The 9,251-nt window shown below is 46.7% G+C and overlaps 1 long non-coding RNA gene across 1 annotated transcript; it reads left to right on the plus strand.

Moving 5' to 3' along the window:
* Positions 1 to 525: 525 nt before the first annotated feature.
* LOC110742011 lies at positions 526 to 7,206 on the plus strand. Its single transcript, XR_002519173.2, has 3 exons — positions 526 to 1,196; positions 6,150 to 6,243; positions 6,480 to 7,206. It is a non-coding gene; the product is annotated as an uncharacterized LOC110742011 (long non-coding RNA).
* The last annotated feature ends 2,045 nt before the right edge of the window (positions 7,207 to 9,251 follow it).

Below are 9,251 nucleotides of genomic sequence, written 5' to 3' on the forward strand. Positions count from 1 at the left end.
CTCAAACCAAAACAACAGCAGTTACTCTTGCCAGGTGCTGTCCTAAGAACGTTGAGGACAGATACAATTTAACGGGTGAGGCAGATACAAATGTTATCTTCATTTTCCAGATGAGCAAACAGAGGCACAGAATGCTAAATAACTTCCAAGGACAAACAGCTAGAGTAGAATAGCTAGAAATTGAACCCTGGTGTCCATGCTTCTGTCCACACTCAGTAGCAATGGTGAATGTCTCTGAGATGGTGAACAGCCCAGGCGTGGTGACTCATGCCTGTAATCCTAGCACTTTGGGAGGCCGAGACGAGTGGATTGCTTGAGGCCAGGAGTTCAAAACCAGCCTGTCCAACATGGTGAAACCCCGTCTCTACTAAAAAAAAAAAAAATACAAAAAATTAGCCGGGCGCGGTGACACATGTCTGTAATCTCAGCAACTTGGGAGGCTGAGCCTGCAGAATGGCTTGAATCCGGGAGGTGGAGGGTGCAGTGAGCCACGATTGCGCCACTGCACTTTAGCCTGGGGGACAAGAGTGAAGCTCCATCTCAGGAAAAAAAAAAGAGAGAGAGAGAGAGAGAGAGAGAGAGTGAACAAAGGCTGTTTTTTGTTTTCTACATTAACCAAGTATGTGTGATGTTTAAACGTTTGCGGGACAAATGGAACAGGAACGTCTATGTCAGAAAACTTTGCGTCTGCCACTCTCTGTGTTCAGGTGGAACTGTCCTCACCCCAGGCTCCATGGGTGGCCACAGACCAGTTGTCTAGTGAGGACTCATCTCCTCCTGGCCATAGTGACTAATTCAGTGATGGGCACTTGACACAAGCCAGGTCAACAATATTTGATTTGGGAGTTTTGATGGCCTAAGGCAGTTAGACAGCTAGATACTAGTTGGCCTGGGTCATGTGGTCAGCTCTGAACTAATCACTGTAGGGAAAGGAAGGAAATGGAATATTATTTGTTGATTGGCTAGGCCCAGGCCATGTGCTCAACTCTGAACCAATCAGTGTGGAGAAAGGAAGGAAATGGGATATTATTTGTTGATTGGCCAGGCCTGGGTCATGTGCTCAGCTCTGAGCCAATCATTGTAAAGAAAGGTAGGAGAAATAATAATGGCCTCCCTGGGGAGGTCCTGGGTTAATGGTCAACTCTATTCAAACTGCATGGACTGAGAGTAGGAGAGGAGCCCATCCCCAAAGAAAAGTTGGGTGTTTACATACCAGAGGATGAGGGAGTAGATGCTGGGAGCATGGAGACGAGCTATTACTCCATCACTCCTACTCCCACTCCTGTGGTCCTAGCCTGGGCTTGCCTGGTCTCTTGTGGGTGCTGAGGTCGGGACCTGCCCAGGGTTGGGCCTGCCCCCTCTGGCAGTGTCCCCGTTGGAGCTTAGGTTGTTCCCTCAAACGCCACCCTGGCTTTGTCTGAGCAGAGGAGAACAGGTCACAAATGCCTTGAGGAGCACTCTACCACACTCTCTCATCTGGCTGGCCTTGGGCAAAACCACCAGAGCTCCGGGACTCAGGTGCCCGCAGGAAAGAGGCAATGATATAATACATGGGAATGTCTTAGAAGCAAAAGTGCGTAATGTGTGGCCGATGACTTCGCTGACAGCCCATTTTTTTTTTTTTTTTTTTTTTAGTATTTTGAGTTTGTGTGGGTTCTGGGGCAGTTTCAAAGATGTGAAAGACTCACTTGGCTAGCAGTAATTTGGAGGAATTTACTATTTTCAGGTATCTAGCTACTTGTCCCAAGCTTTTCTCCAAGCGGATGATTTTGCATGAGTTTCGTGGGCCACAGGAAACACCTTTCAGGGCGATATTTAGTAATCTTTCCAATTTCGAGTATCGTTTTATACAGCGCTACGACTTGTCATATGTGCGACTGGGCGGGATGACCAGTGGGGGAAGGAATGCTGTCAGGAGACAAAGGATAAATCAGTGTGTTGCTTTGTTCTGGGTGAGTCCCCATCTTCTCATCCTGAACTCTTCATCATTTTGGAATTTATAATATCTACTCATAATTTTTGAAGGATGTGGGCTTTTTACTAACCACTGTGCTTGGGTCTCTTCTCTATGGCCGCAGGTCCAGATGGATACCAACATTAATAGACTCTTCATAGCGGTTTATTGAACCGGAAGCAGTCTTATTTTGGGGGTGCTGTTGCTAAGCTGGTGTCCCACGATGATGACTTATCATCATCCCCAGATTTGCTGGGCCCAGGAATCTGCATTTTCCCAAACCTTATCCTAGCCTGGTAAAACGTATTCACAGGAGAGGTTGAGTTACTGATTTAGATGCTAAATTTTAGAGGAAAGATTACAAAATACATAGGCAATGGAAGTTGGAATTTTCACTAGGTGGCTCTGTCTCACAGCTAAGGTTTAGCAGCGCAGACAGCTGCAGTATTTAAGGCTGAATTTAAAGGCTTTAAGCATTGAAAAGATTATGGTGTTCCCCAGACCTGCCAATATTAATGCAGAATAAAAACAAAACTAAAGCATAAAACACAAGTGTAAATGTCGAAATAGCTTCCTTCTAGATGTGGATGTGCTAACTGGCAAATGCTGAACACATTTATTGAACCAGAAACAGTCTTATTTTGAGGGTGCCATAGGTTAGCTGGCGTGCCATGATGATGCTTGTTCTGCCTTATAAATATTCCGGCTCTGGTGTCATTCACCATTCATTTGTTCATGTAACAGTGTTTAATGAGGTTGGCACAGCAGTTAACAAAAAGGCAAACATCTTTGCTTCTATCGAGCTTACATCCTAGTGGTGGGGAGACAGACAGTAAATAAAGCAAATATAGAAAATATATGGTAAGAGGTGATAAGTGCTCTGGAGAAAAACTAAGGTGGAAAGGGGAATAGAAGTTCCAGAGATGGGAGAGGAGAGATCAAGGAAGGCTTCCTGGAATGTAAGAGTTAAGTCCTGAAAGAGGTGAGTGAGTCCACATGGCCCTGGAAGAAGAGGGTCCAGGCAGAGGGGACAGAAATGTACCTAACCCTGGAGGAGCTAAGACGCAGGACCCCTGATCCTTAGGTGCAAAGCTCTGAGGCTTTCCCCCAAATCCAGAGGAAGCCGTGCTAGGCCATCCCTCTCATCTCCTTGTCAGCAGCAAAATTTGACTTGCTGTCTGTTGCTGGGTGGCTACAGGAGCTGTCACTCAAACTGCCAAGTTACTACATTCTCCTTGTGGGGTCAGGCCAGATCTGTTCGGTGAACACCTGTTAAGCATCACTTCTGTCCCTTAACTTGTCCTGGACACCAGAAGCCGATCAGCAGACTCGACACAGAAAATTAGAATTTGCCAAGTATGAGAGACAGAGAAGGGGCATCTAACACAGCCTGGGGAGGGGGTGGGAGCGGAGTACCACCTATCTATTTGATGTTCTCTCATCCTACTCCCTCCTGACTCAATGACCTCTTTTTTTTCCAGGTCTCAAAGATACCAAGTCTGTTCTCGCTTCAGGGCTTTGCTGTTCCCGTGCCTTGGAGTTGCTTTCCCCAGATTTTTCCAAAAGTATGTTCTCACCGTTCAGGGCTGAGCCAAATGTCTCCTCCTTAGGACGGCCTTTCCAGGCCACTCTCCTGTGTCACCATCACTCTGTGTTGCCTCTTTTATTTCCTTCCTAGTGCCCTCACTGTTTGAGGTCGTTGGTGCTGGTGCTAACACTCTCCCCCATCCTCTCCATGAGAGCCAAGATTCAGTTTTTCTTCTTCACTCCACCATCCCCAGAGCCAGACAAATAGAAGGCATTCAAAAAATATCAATGAGCTGGGCGCAGTGACTCACACCTGTAATCCCAGCACTTTGGGAGGCTGAGGCAGGAGGAATGCTTGAGCTCAGGAGTTCGACACTGCAGTGAGCCATGATTGCACCACTGCACTTCAGTCTGAGTGACAGAGTGAGACCCTGTCTCAAAAACAAATAAGTATCAGTGAATGGATTTATTTACTGAACAAGGGACTGTTGATGCATACTTGAATAACCCACACACTCTGACCAGCTTACCTGTTTAATGCATTCTCGGATACTCTTGCTAGCCATGGATGGCTGTTGTCATATATCCTGCAAGACTCAGGGCAATGCAATGGTTAAGAATATGGACTGGGGGCCAGCATGTGGCTCACACTTGTAATGCCAGCACTTTGGGGGCGGGGAGGGGGGCAAAATGAGAGGATTGCTTGAATCCAGAAGTTCAAGATCAAACTGGGCAACATAGTGAGACCTTGTCTCTACAAACAATAAAAAATAATTAGCTGGACTCAGTGGCACACACCTGTAGTCCCAGATGCTTGGGAGGCTGAGGAAGGAGGATCACGTGAGCCCAGGAGTTCAAAGCTGCAGTGAGCTTTGATTGTGCTACTGCACTCCAGCCTGGGTGACAGAGACTTTGTCTCTAAAAAATAAAAAAAGGGAGAGAATATGAATATGGATTCGGGATATAGATTGACTTGCTTGGATCTCTGGCCCTGTCACTTTCAACTGAGTACCCTGGGCAAATTAATTAGCTTCTCTGAGCTGTTTCCCTACCTGAGTAAAGGATGCATTCAGTAAGCAGCAGCCATTGTTATTCTGGCCAAACAATGGTTACCAGGCTTCTCTGTCTAGGAGAGTTGCTTGTGCCAACTTCTTCCTGAGTTGAGAGCCCCATTCCAGACTGGAGTCCCCAGAGACCCTGGAAAAGAAACTGACAAAAAACTGACAAAATACAAAGTGCAAACTCAATGACTGTGCCCCTGGGGACACTGAGTTAATGATCCAGGGACGGTTAATGAGCTTCCTCCTTTGCTCTCTCTCATTGCAGGTGGCATGGCAGCTTTCCAGACCCATCTACTGCCTCCACACCTGCCCCTTCTGCATGCAATTTCTTAGCCGTGTCCTAAAAAGCTAACCAAGCTGAAATCACCTCTGCCATGGCTGTAACACTCCTGCACCATTATTCAGTGTTCTCTGAGGCCCCAGCTTCATTCCTGCCTCCTACCCCTTTCCATCTGTTGGGATCAATTGAAGGACTCGGCAGTGATAACTGCTGAGATGGTCTCTTCAGTACTGAGTGTCTGGCCTTGCTCAGGGTTGGGGACAGAAGGAGGCGGCCCTGGAGAGCTTGCTTTGGTTGTGAATTCCTGCGGCCTCCCTTATGACCCCTGAGCATTCTTCCTGGGTACTTCCTGAGGTGGCTCATGTATTATAGTCACAATTACATTATGATTTAGTAAATGCCGTCAGTGATTTCCCCTGGAGAGGTCATGGGCCATGGTAGCTTAGGCCACAGACTGGGGATCGTGTTGCCTGTGTTGAAATCCTGGCTTCATCATTTGACAACAGTGAAATCTCAACCCAAAGTATGTTAGCTTTTAGATTTCACACAACCTGCTTCCTGGGAGCCAGGCATTGTTGATAAACCCTCCAGCTAATAATAATAATCGTAATAGTAATAGCAGCTATTATTTATTGAGAGCCAAGAAGTTCTACTTGATTGATTCACAGATCTCCAGAAGACAGACATGTTAATTAATGGATAACTTTTGTGGGTGAGCAGGGCTCTGCTTCAGGTCATATTGGACATCCCCAGACACTGTTTGCATGGGTGAGTTGCATGAGGGCAAAGGAACTGTAATGAAGATATTTTAAGGGTTCATTTCTAGGCTCAGAGAAAAGAGCGTGGCATGTCCCCTGCTCCATGGATCAGCGGGTTGTGAGTGTGAGCGACAGAAGCACATTCTTCTCATTTCGGGTAACTTCGGCTACATTTCTGTGTGATGCTTTTGGTGTTCCCCACCACATCTCCTTAGCCCTTGTCAGATTTCAGCAGCAGCCCTGGTGGACAGCCCTCCTGTATGCTGACAGCATCCCACCTCCAGTGCCTGCCCTGTCTTTCTACTTTTCTGCCCTCAGGCCGGTAGGGGAGTTAATGCCCCCAGGCAGAATCCTCAAGCAATGGAACATGGGAGTCAGTGGGTAAATGTCCCAGCTTCCTGTCCATCAGAAGGACAGTTCCTCAGTGTCCATAGTAGAATTGGGTTCTAGTTGTCCACAGTGATAATCAGGCCAATAACCCACAATTTAATGGCTTTTTCTTTTTCCCTTTTGCTCTCTCTGCTTCCTCACTTTTATTTCTTGGGATCACTTCTTAAATCAACTATCAGGACCCAAATCCTTGCTTCTGGATCTGCTCTCAAGCTAAGAAGGTCACTCTCAAGCTAACTCTCAAGCTAAGAAGGTCACTGTCAAGCTAAGAAGGTAGCTCTCAAGCTAAGAAAGTCACTCTCAAGCTAAGAAGCCCAAGGGGACAGACCACTGGCCAGGGCAGTGCTGTCTCTACTGATTGCCACAGTGCGAGGGCTGGTCACAGGGGATGTGGTACTTGTTGGTCTTCAAACACCTGTGAAATGGCCTCCAGAGACTTTCAGCAAAACTTGGGTGGTGCTGTGGGAGAGACTCTTTTCTGCCCCCTAAAATTTATTCTTTCCTTTTAGGATTCCACAGGCTGCCCAATGGAAAGTACATTTCCCAGCCTCCCTTGCAGCTAGGGCAGCCATGCTCTTGTCAATGGAATGTGAGTGGAAGTGATGAGTCATTTACTTAAAAGGAAGTTGCTTGGCCTCTATTTCTTCATTCCCCGTCCCTGGGGGCTGGAAGTGGAGTTGCTGGTGGTGGTGCTGAGCTCTGACAAGAACACTTCAGGGGCAGATGGAGCAGCATGGTAGAAGGAATCTGGCACCCTGAGTGACACTGTGGATCAGAGCTGCCTCCCTTCTCAGGACCACCATCCATCTACAGGATGTTACATGAGGGAGAAATAAACTTTTATTCTGCTTGAACTGTTACGTATTTGAATCTCTCTGTTCCAGCAACTTATGCAGTGCCCTGGACTAATACAATTAATAAGAAGGAATCTGAACAAGTAAATTATGGGTATAAATGCTTATGTGACCTCATTTTGTGTCCTGAGGCCCAGGGACATTCAGGTTACATAACTGTGTTGAGGTGGCTCAAGCACTATAGAGCACCTGAGAGTCAGGAAAGCTCCTGGGGCACTACAGAAACCCAGGGCCCTCTCTGACTTGTCACTGACCTCAGTGGCTCCCTTAGCCTGTATCACCTATCATGTAACATGTTTGCTTCTACGTCTGTATTAGGCTGTTCTTGCATTACTATAAAGAAATACCTGAGGCCAGGCATGGTGGCTCATGCTTGTAATCCCAGCACTTTGGGAGGCCGAAGGTAGTGGATCACCTGAGGTCAGCAGTTTGAGACCAGCCTGGCTAACATGGTGAAACCCCGTCTCTACTAAAAATACAAAAAACAAATTAGCTGGGCGTGGTGGTGGGCACCTGTAAACCCAGCCACTGGGGAGGCTGAGGTGGGAGAATTGCTTGAATCTGGGAGGCGGAGGTTGCAATGAGCCAAGATCTTGCCATTGCACTCCAGTCTGGGCGACAAGAGCAATAAATAAATAAATAACAGAAAAAGCAAACTGAGACTGAGTAATTGAGTAATTTATTTAAAAAAGAGGTTTAATTGGCTCATGGTTCTGCAGGCTATATGGGAAGCATAGCAAAATCTTCTTCTGGGAAACCTCCGGAAGCTTCCAATTATGGCAGAAGGCAAAGGGGGAGCAGGCAAGGGGGGAGCAGGCATGTCACCTGGCAAAAGCAGGAGCAAGAGAAAAAGAGTTGGGGGAGCAGTGCCACACACTTTTGCGCAGCCAGATCTTGCGAGAATGCACTCACTATCACAAGGACATCACCAGCAGATGGTGCTAAACCATTCATTCATAAGAAATTCACCCCATGATCCACTCACCTCCCACCAGGCCTCACCTCCAATACTGGGAGTTACATTTCAATATGAGATTTGGGTGAGGACAGACATACAAACTATATCAGTGTCCTCTCCTCCCAGGCTTGGCTACACATTTTTGCCCAGGTTGTCTTGTGTGGAAAGGGCTTATAAACGAATACTCAGTCACCTTTGAGGATCTGGGATCCACAACAGATGGGCAGCAAGTATGGAACAAACATGCCCTGGTTTGTGTCATCTCATCTTTGTCCTCCAGAGGTGGGCAGTTTTTCACCTCTTGATCATCCCAAATCTCTTTCTCTATTAAACAAAACCTGGTGATAATAAGTTGTATTATTACTTTTCTATTGCCGCGTAACAAGTTACCACAAACTTATTGGCATTCTCGCAGTCTCTCCAAGTTCTGTAGCTCATAAGTTGGCATGGGTACGGCTGGATTCTCTACTTAGGGTCTCACAAGGCTGAAATCAAGGTGTCAGTCAGGCTAGGCTCCCATCTGGAGGCTCTGAGGAAGAATTTACTTCCAAGTTCATCCCTTAAAAAACTTTTTTTTTTTTTAGGAGACCCAGTCTTGATCTCTTGTCCAGGCTGGAGTGCAGTGGTATGATCAAAGCTCATTGCAGCCTTGAACTTCTGGGTTCAAGCAATCCTCCCACCTCAGCCTTCCAAGTATCTAGGACTACAGGCATGCACCACCATGCCTCGCTAATTTTTAAAATTTTTTGTAAAGATGGGGTCTCACTATGATGCCCAAGCTGGTCAGGGACTTCTGGACTCAAACAATCCTTCTGTCTCGGCCTCCTGAGTAGATGGGATTATAGTGTGAATCATTATGCCCAGCCAAGCTCATTCTTATTATTGGCAGAATTCAGTAACTTGTGACTGTAGGGCTGAGGTCCTGGTTTCCCTGCTGGCTGTGGGCTGGAGTCACCCTTATCTCACAGATGACATTCCCTGGTCCTTACACATGGCCCCTCTATATACCAAGCCAGCAATGGTACCTTCAGTCTTTCTCATCCTTCAGATCTCTCTGACTCACCCTTCTGCTGCCAACTTGAGAAAACTCTGAGCTCTTAAAGGGCGGATGTGATCATATTAGGCCCATGAATGACCTTCCTTTTGATTTACTCAAAGTCAACTGATAAGTGACCTTAATTACAATTGCAAAATTCTTTTTGCTGAGTAAAGTAACATGAACCCGGTGTGATATTGCATCATATCCACAGTCTTGGGGATTAGGGTAGGAAATCTTGTAGGTCCTATTGGAATTCTGCCTACCACATCTACAGCCCCTTTTATCTTAGAATGTTTAACCTTCACCTTTCCTCAGTGGGAAGGGAAGGTGATCTCTTGATGCTGGATTTAGAAGAACCTCACTGTGAAAAGTATTCAAGGGTGCTTGTGGAGGGGGAGGGGCGGTAGGAGTAAGAGCCAGGAAGATGAAT

The sequence above is a fragment of the Papio anubis genome, chromosome 18 (genome assembly GCF_008728515.1).
Source record: "Papio anubis isolate 15944 chromosome 18, Panubis1.0, whole genome shotgun sequence".
Lineage (NCBI taxonomy): Eukaryota > Metazoa > Chordata > Mammalia > Primates > Cercopithecidae > Papio > Papio anubis.